The sequence below is a fragment of the Colossoma macropomum genome, unplaced genomic scaffold (assembly GCF_904425465.1).
Source record: "Colossoma macropomum unplaced genomic scaffold, Colossoma_macropomum, whole genome shotgun sequence".
Lineage (NCBI taxonomy): Eukaryota > Metazoa > Chordata > Actinopteri > Characiformes > Serrasalmidae > Colossoma > Colossoma macropomum.
The window spans coordinates 342,389-351,128 of NW_023496020.1; positions in this window are offsets into that span (position 1 = coordinate 342,389).

Consider the following 8,740-nt stretch of genomic DNA (forward strand, 5'->3'; position numbering starts at 1 on the left):
TTTGCACCGTACTAGACACCAGAGTGTCACACTCACAATCATCTGAATCATACTCCAGTTCCACCAAATGATCTGAAATAGCATTCACAGGTGCCCTTTTGATCACTATATTAGGGGCAGTTAAAACTGCAAGCCAGTTACCCCACCTTTGTGCTGTCACTGAAACAATCCTGCCATTTAAGAGCAAAGAGGAAACTGAGTGTGGACATTTAACAGTAAGAATCTGATCCAAAACAATTGGAGCAACAACTAAAACAGACAGATAAGTTGCCTGGATTGCTCTCAGGCAAGGTGACATTCCTAGTGCTACTGTGTCTATTTTAGCAGAGTAATAAAACACAGGCCTCTCTTTGTCACCATGAGTTTGAGTTAAACAGCTAGACACAAACCCTAGTGATGCTGAAACATACAGTGTGAACAGTAGTTTCTATGTTCGCTAGACCTAGGGCACTGCATAATGCAGGTTTAAGAGAATGAAAACTCTTAACTGATCATCATTTAGCTGAAACTCAGTTTTCTGATTTTCTGGTTTAGTTAGAACGTATAGTCGTTGAGCAGGTTTTGCATAAACCTCAATTCAAGGTTGTGAATAATTGCACAACCCCACAAAAGACTGCATTATTAATTTTATACTGCATGGTATGCTGACAAGGAAAACCCAGTCAGCTTGACATGTTCAACCTTTAGTAAGCCACAATCTGCAAGAGATTTGGACCACTTCAGGCATAAAAAATAAAACTAATACCTTGCCCCATGAGCTGATTGATGACACCTAATGCCACCATGAAAACACAGGACAACCATAAAAACTTGCACAGACCCCAGTACAGGGCAGAGGTCAGCGCTACTTTGGCTTTTAAACACAGCTTAGGTTGTATCTGAAACTCAACCCTGAGCTTTCCAGGAAGTTAGTCCCAGTCACTGTATCAAACTTAATTTAAAACATCAAACTTTTCCTTACGTTTATACTTCCACAGGCCTATTTTGCCTTGGAGGTCGCGTGCATTAAGACATGTTCTGCGATTTTGCCAGAATGACATATTTAACTTCTCATCTAGGGACCATATTTTATCTGAATGAGCAGGCGCTTTCTTTTGATAGTATTTGTCCAAACTAGATGAGTCTATATGTTTATATAACGGTTCATCCGCTCTGACAATGAAAACATTATCAGACCTATCAGATGCCACCCTACCACCCCTCTGTGTGGTTGCCTTCTCTCCTGCCATGGGCTTATGGGAACACTACCGCGGTCTTCCCCTCTGTTCCGTCAACAAGAGGAGGATATCCTTCTGGTTTCAGGGTTTGCTTCGAAATGGGCACTCACCTACAGCATAGAGATGAGGTGGCCAATCCGGGTCACGGCACCACTTGAAGAATCCAAACCCTCTTGATTCCAAACCAGGGGAATCTGTTGTCTGGACAAGTGACGTTTATTTGTTGCGCGCGCAGGTTCCAGACACCCAGCCAGCCCATAAGACACTGGGCTGATGCAGTTTTATAGCTGGACTGATGCCAAGATTAGACCCAGCTTATACAGGACAAGTAACAGGTGTGACAAACATGACCATATAAGGAGAAACACAAAATAGGCAGCCTAAAATACAACTTCAGCACATTCACACACAACTACAGCACATTTCACAACAATAAATTCCTTCAACCCCTAGATCTGCACCTTTTATCTTACAGGGAAAACTAATTACCAAAGCCTTGAGTAGGTTTTTAGCCTAGACTTAAAGACTGAAGCTGAGTCTGAGTTCTGAGTAAATGGGCTCATTACTCGCTACTACGGATTCTGAGAGTGTGTAGTACTTAAAAACAAAAATAAATAAAAGGTATATAAATATATACACATTAGATTCTAAATATAAACATTGATATACATCTTCCCAATGTACAGTTTTTTGTAACAGTCATATAGGTTATGAAATAAAAGCTATGATACATTCTCAGAAATAAAGGTACTAAACTGAACTCTAGGGCTTGTCACTGGGGTGGAACCCTCAAGGGTACATCTCAGTACCTTCAAAAAGGAAACATAATTGTACCATATTCCATTGAAATGATATTGTCTAAGTTGTATTGACTCCACACACCCCATCTCGTCTCCAGGTTTTTATTTTATTGTTCTGTTTTAAAACATGTTATAAAATGGTACAAATATGTACTTTTCACCTAGAAAAACTTATTTAAGGTTAACAGCATGAAAATATGCTTAATTATGTTTAACCACTGTTGTACCTTTGAGGGAACATTTACATTGTTTGTACCTTGATGAATGAAAAATGTACCTGCACAGAGCCTTTATTTCTAACAGTGTGTGTACAGTTGTACACATTTCCATATATGGAATTAGAGAATCTGAGTTTGTTCATAGTTTGTTCCATCACTGTTAAGCTTTATCAGCTGTCGTATTCAAATGTGGTGCTCTTATACTGTGTGTAACTCTGAATCTTTCTAGTTATCAGCTCTGGCTCCTGTCTCTAGCAGTGTCTGAACTAGTGTCTGTAGTTTGGACTCTAACCTGTTTGCTCTAGTCTGGGTTCACTCTGAGGGGTTTACAACACAGCGCTTTTGTAGGTCAATAAAAGCTGTAAATGTAAATGTTTGTGAAGCGCCAACAGCATGAAAAGTGCTCTATAAATAAAGATTCTTTTTATTATTATTATTAATATGTTCAGGTGTGAGAACCTTACCCACATCAAAGAATGGTAATTCGAATTAGAATAGATTAGATTCATTTATTGCCATTGTGCAGAGTTCAGGTACAGAGCTAATGAAATGCAGTTAGCATCTAACCAGAAGTGCAAAATACAATATTATTGACCTATATTGTATGTATATATACAAATGCAGGAAAATAACCTTTAAGCAATGTTTATGCTTAATTATGCTTAATTATGTACAATTAAGGAGTGGTAAAAAATATAGATATTGCAAGTATAAATGTAATGTACATATATACAGTGTGAGTGTAGAGAATTCAAATGTAAATAGCATGTACAAAGTTGTACGCCCAGCGTGGGGCGTCTTCTGAAGCACCTGCTAAAACATGCTTCTACAAAGCTGTGAAAGGTCCCAGCATTAGTGCCGCTGACCAACAAGCCCCTCCATTCAACAGCCAAGGCTGGATTTTAAACACAGTTTGTAAGCAGGTAGATTGCTGATTGTTCTATTGAGGACATGCAGCCTGTGTTAGAACAGTTAGAAGTAACGCAAAAGTTACCTTCCCTAGTAAATGATTACTTTTATATGCAGTAAGTGGTACAGTAATTCAATTACTTTTGAAAGAAATAACAAGTAACTGTAAATAATTGCTAATTTACATTAACTTGCACAACACTGTGTTTACATGCAAAAATGTTCTCCTATCCAATTGAATTCAATTTGGATTATAGATTAAGACTGAGGTGCTTATGGGCTCACTCTGTTCAACACTATGATGTAAAATCACCGTTTACATGCATACTACAAGTAATCTGATCCAAAATTACGTGCATGCGTAGGGAACCACTTAGTGTAGACAACCAGCATCACGTGAGTCCAGTCAGAGTGAGACGAGCAGCAGTGAGCAGTGCTTGTGTTTTTAATTGCTTTTAAATTATGTCAGTGTCAGGAAAACGTACTTCACATGTACTTATTAAAAAAGGCGAGAGGAAGACGTTGTGTTCTGAGACACATAAGCTGGACGCCCGTCCCGCACCGTCTGTTAAAGATCAAAGCATCTTTAACAGATGCTTTCTGCTCCCGCCATGTTGAACGATATAAACTTTCACTATGACATGAACACTCATGCAAAGGACGTACTTAAACTTTTAGATTGGGAATGTAATTGGATACTGGAGTTTACACGGATATTATTCTTCTATTTAACGGATTATATACAGGATTACCCACCTTGTTCAATCAGATAGAAACTGTGTTTCGAATGCCCTCAATCAAACTAGTCTATTCCGACTGAGGTGTAAACATGGACGTATTCTATTCTGATTGAGCTATTAGTTAGACTGTTAACGGATTATCAGGCTGCATGTAAACATGGTAACAAGGTCTCCATGCCCAATGCTGAGTGTTGGCAAAGGGATATAACCCCACATTGTGATAGAAATGGGTGCAAATTTTCATTATAGCCTACATTATTATAATAATATCTTTATTTATGGAGCACAATACTGGTGGCAGCTCAAAGTGCTTTACAGACAGGAGATAATGTTTACAGTAATAGACAAGACAATAACAGATCCACCAAATCAATAACAGAAAAACACCAAAGAGCCGTAGAGTTTTAGTAAACAGCTGAGTTAAAGAGTTGCATTTTCAGATGTTTTTTACAAGTAAGCTCTGAACTTGACTGTCTAATACAAGGTGAACTGAGGTCCACAGTTTAGAAGCAGAATAACAAAAAGAGTCTCTCCATGTTTTCTCTGTTTTACAGAAGGTGTTTGCAGAAGGTCAGTTTCTGCAGATCTGAGATCATAAACAGACAGACATTCAGGAGCTTTAAGGTCATTTAGAGCTTTAAAAACCAGCAGCAGAGCTTTAAACTCTCTCCTTAAAGATCCAGGCAGTCTGGACTGTCCAAACTGCACTTCTTTCACTTCATCTTAAAAAGGTTTAACTGGAGAAATTTATTCTAATAACAGGGAACTCATGAGCTGCTGATAGATGAGTTAGACCAACCAAACACAGACATGCACCTGAGTGAACACGATAACACGTTAACACAACGTTCAGTGCTCAAGGCTCCAGCCAGAAAAGGTGAATGTGCACATCTTCAGGACCTCTATTAGAGAAAATAAACACAATTTAAATTTCAATCACAATATTGGACAGGAAAATTAGAATTAAATCACCATTTTCACACAGTGCTCGTCAATTTACGTTAATGTTATCTGTAGGTCATCAGAATTTGCCCCATACTAAATGTTACAATGGAAAATTATGTTGAAAAATACTTGGAAAAGAGCATGATGGTCTTTTCAATGAACTAGTTCCTATTAGAATGTATCCGTTTTTTGTGTCAATGTTTTTGCTTAAAAATGTCATTTTTAGGGAATTTTCAGCAAAGTGATATTTGAGGGCCTAGTCCTGCAGTATGTGATGTATATCAGTGAACATGAAATATCAGCAGAATATTGGTGTGAGTTTTTTCCAGAGGCAAAGGGCAAAACTGCCTTTGTGCACTGTTATTGTGTGGCTTGTATTAATGTTGTTATCTGGCAAACATTTTATATTTTTATTGATTTTCATTATATTTATTTTCTTTGATTTTCAAGACAAGTGCCATCACAGGCCCACAACAGACCATGGTCCCCAGTCAGTCCTCTCAAGACTCTCAACACTACACTCACCTACCTGTGTAAAAATTGATCAAAATGTAAGTCACTCTGGATAATAGCGTCTGCCATATGTTGTAAATATTTGTTTTTTTTTTATGTCCAATATTCTCTTAAAGTCTTCACCAACACCAGAGTTCAAAGGCATCTATATTTTTCCTGTCTTGCTTGTTTAATATCCAACTTTCACATCCATAAAGAACCACAGAGAAGACCACAGCCTGGACAGTTCTGATTTCTGTTTGTAGAGTTAGAGTCTAAGCTGATTTTGGAGATGCAGCTCCACATGAGACAAAGCACAAATCAAAAGAGCTAAATGTCTTAAAATGCATATAAGATCTTCTCACAGAGTGAGCAAACTGTGACACAGGGCTGCTGTCCATTCATGAAAAGTGAAAGTAGCATAAAGATCTTCATCACTTCATTCAGAAGCTGGAACTTTGAGAACTTCCACACAGGCTGTAACTCGAATGTTTGTAGCTCAGTTTGAGCTGCTTTTGGAGATTCTGATCCTTTTAGCATTTGTGAAAATGTTCTATTTGCTGGAACACAGCTGCTATGTCATCTTGATTGTCGTCATACCAACAGCAGAGGCGACCATGGTTGGTCAGTGAGTTCATGTCACCGGTGAAAGTTCGCAAAAATCAAACAGTGGGTGAATAAAATAACATCGCATTTTTGCTGTCCAAAAAATCGTGTTTGGTGTGCCAGATAGCATTGGTTATAAATGTACAAATAAACCATGCTCAGCATGCAAAGGTCTTGAAAACTGCAATTTCATTAGTTTTACAATAGATTGAATGGACCTCTGTATGGACATTTATGTATGTATACTCTTAAAAAAGACAGTTCTTCAAGGGTTCTTCTTTAGTAAAGAAAATGGTTCTGTATAGAACTATGAACACTCAAACAACCCTTTACATGATTAAATGGTTCTCTGCATGGTGAAATGGTTCTTCAGATTGATGGAGAATGTGCTGTAGACGTTAATATACAGAATCCTTTTGAAAAGGTTACTACATAGCACCAAAAAGGGTTCTTCTATTGTTACAAGCCAAAGAACCCTTTTTTGGTACTATATAGAATGCTTTTTGCTAAAAAACATAGAAGTATAAATAACATACATTTCTTACATTACATCCAGTTATACTGTAAATACTGTAAGATCTGTACTGTCAAACAGACGATGAGATGAGTTGTTTTTGCATTACTTTATGCACGTTTACATTAAACGTGTCAGTAGTGTGTGATGTTAAAGTGCACATGTGTAAGTGATCAGAGGAGAGTGCAGGACTGTGGGGCTCTAGACATGCTGCCCATTAACCCTTTATTGCCTCCAGCTCTTCTTACACACAGCACCAACAACAAACACTGACTGATCTACAAACCGCCATCAGAGAGGAGAACCATCCAGAACTCTTACTGACAATAACACTGATATGTGTTGTCATATTTTGATATTTAAATTGATTTCGGGGGTTAATGAGGTCAAAGGTCAGTTGCAGTCTGAGGTGTGTGTTTAAGAGTTGAGGGTATAATTCTGTGTTCTCTGGTTGGATAAGGTGGAGTAAGTTCCTGCTACTCTTTGCGACTGAACCCCACCCTGAGACCCCGAAATACCATCAGCACCCCCTCCCCCAGCTCCTCCAGCCTGTAACTCGATCTGGCTCCAGCAACAGTAGCGCGGGAATAACGCAGCACTGAACACTCCTTCCAGGGATACAGGAAGTGGGGAGGGCTGAGGGGCCTGCAGCACCCCCTGATTACAGGATTGCAGCTGTTAATGATAATAATAATATAATGTCCTGAACTTTACAGTAATTGGAGTGTAGTGTAGACTTGTGTATGCTTGTTTTAGAGCTGAGTTTGTACTTTTATAAAAATCTGCCGAGCCTAAAACTGTCGGCTACTTTGGGCCGCTTAAACACACACAGGCTGAGGAGCAAAGAAAGAAAGTCTGTGCAGAGACACAGAGCAGAGTCCCAATAGCAGCCTGATAATGTTTTATCGTAGACAGACAGATAGACAGACTGATAGACAGACAGATAAATAGATAGATAGATAGATATAGATAGATAGATAGATAGATAGATAGATAGATATGTACACTATATAGACAAAATTATTTGGACATCCCTCCTAATTATTGAGTTCAGGTGTTTCAGCCACACACATTGCTAAACAGATGTATACAATTAAGCACATAGCCTTGTAGTCTCCACAGACAAACACTGGCTGTAGAATGGGTCGTACTGATGAGCTCAGTGACTTTAAACATGGCGCTGTCATAGGATGCCATCTCTGCCAGAAGTCAGTTTGTGAAATTTCTGCCCTGCTAGATCTGCCCCTGTCAACTGTAAGTGCTATTATTGTGAAATGGAAGCATCTAGGAGCAACAATAGCTTAGCCATGAAGTGGTAGACCACATAAACTCACAGAGCAGGGCCGCTGAGTGCTGAAGCACACAGTGCCTATCCTCTGTTAAATCACTCACTAAAGAGTTCCAAACTGCCTCTGGAAGTAACATCAGCAAAAGAACTGTGCGTTATTAGCTTCACAAAATGGGTTTCCATGGTCGAGCAGCTACACACAAGCCTAGGATCAGAATGCACAATACCAAGTGTTGGATGAAGTGGTATAAAGCACACCGCCACTGGACTTGCAGTGCAAATGCATTCTGTGGAGTAACAAATCACGCGTCTCTATCTGCCAGTCTGTTGGAAGAGTCTGGGTTTGGCGAATGCCAGGAGAACGTTACCTGCCTGACTGCTATGTGCCAGCTGTAAAGTTTGGTGGAGGAGGGATGATGCTATGGGGTTGTTTTTCAGGGGTTGGCCTAGACCCCTTAGTTCCAGTGAAGAGAAATCTTAATGCTGCAGCAGACCAAGACATTTTGGACAATTTTCCCTTCCAATTTTGTGGGAACAGTTTGGGGAAGAACCTTTTCTGTTCCAGCATAACTGAGCCCCAGGGCACAAAGCAGCTCCATAAAGGTCTGGCTGGGTGAGTTTGATGTGGAAAAACTTGACTGACCCTCACAGAGCCCTGACCTCAACCCCATCAAACACCTTTGGGATGCTCTAGAACAGAGATTGTGAGCCAGGCCCTCTCGTCGAACATCAGTGTCTGACCTCACAAATGCTCTTCTGAATGAATGGGCAAACAAGACCACATACACACTTCAAAATCTTGTAGAAAACTTCCCAGAAGAGTGGAAGCAGTTACAGCTGCAAAGGGGGACCAACTCTATATTAATGCCTATGGATTTAAAATGGGATTCATAAAAGCTCCTGTAGATGTCCCAGTACTTTTGTCCATATAGTGTACATGCATAGACAAACAGACAGACAGATAGATAGACAGGTAGACTGATAGAGAGAGAAACACTTTATTAAAGGCAA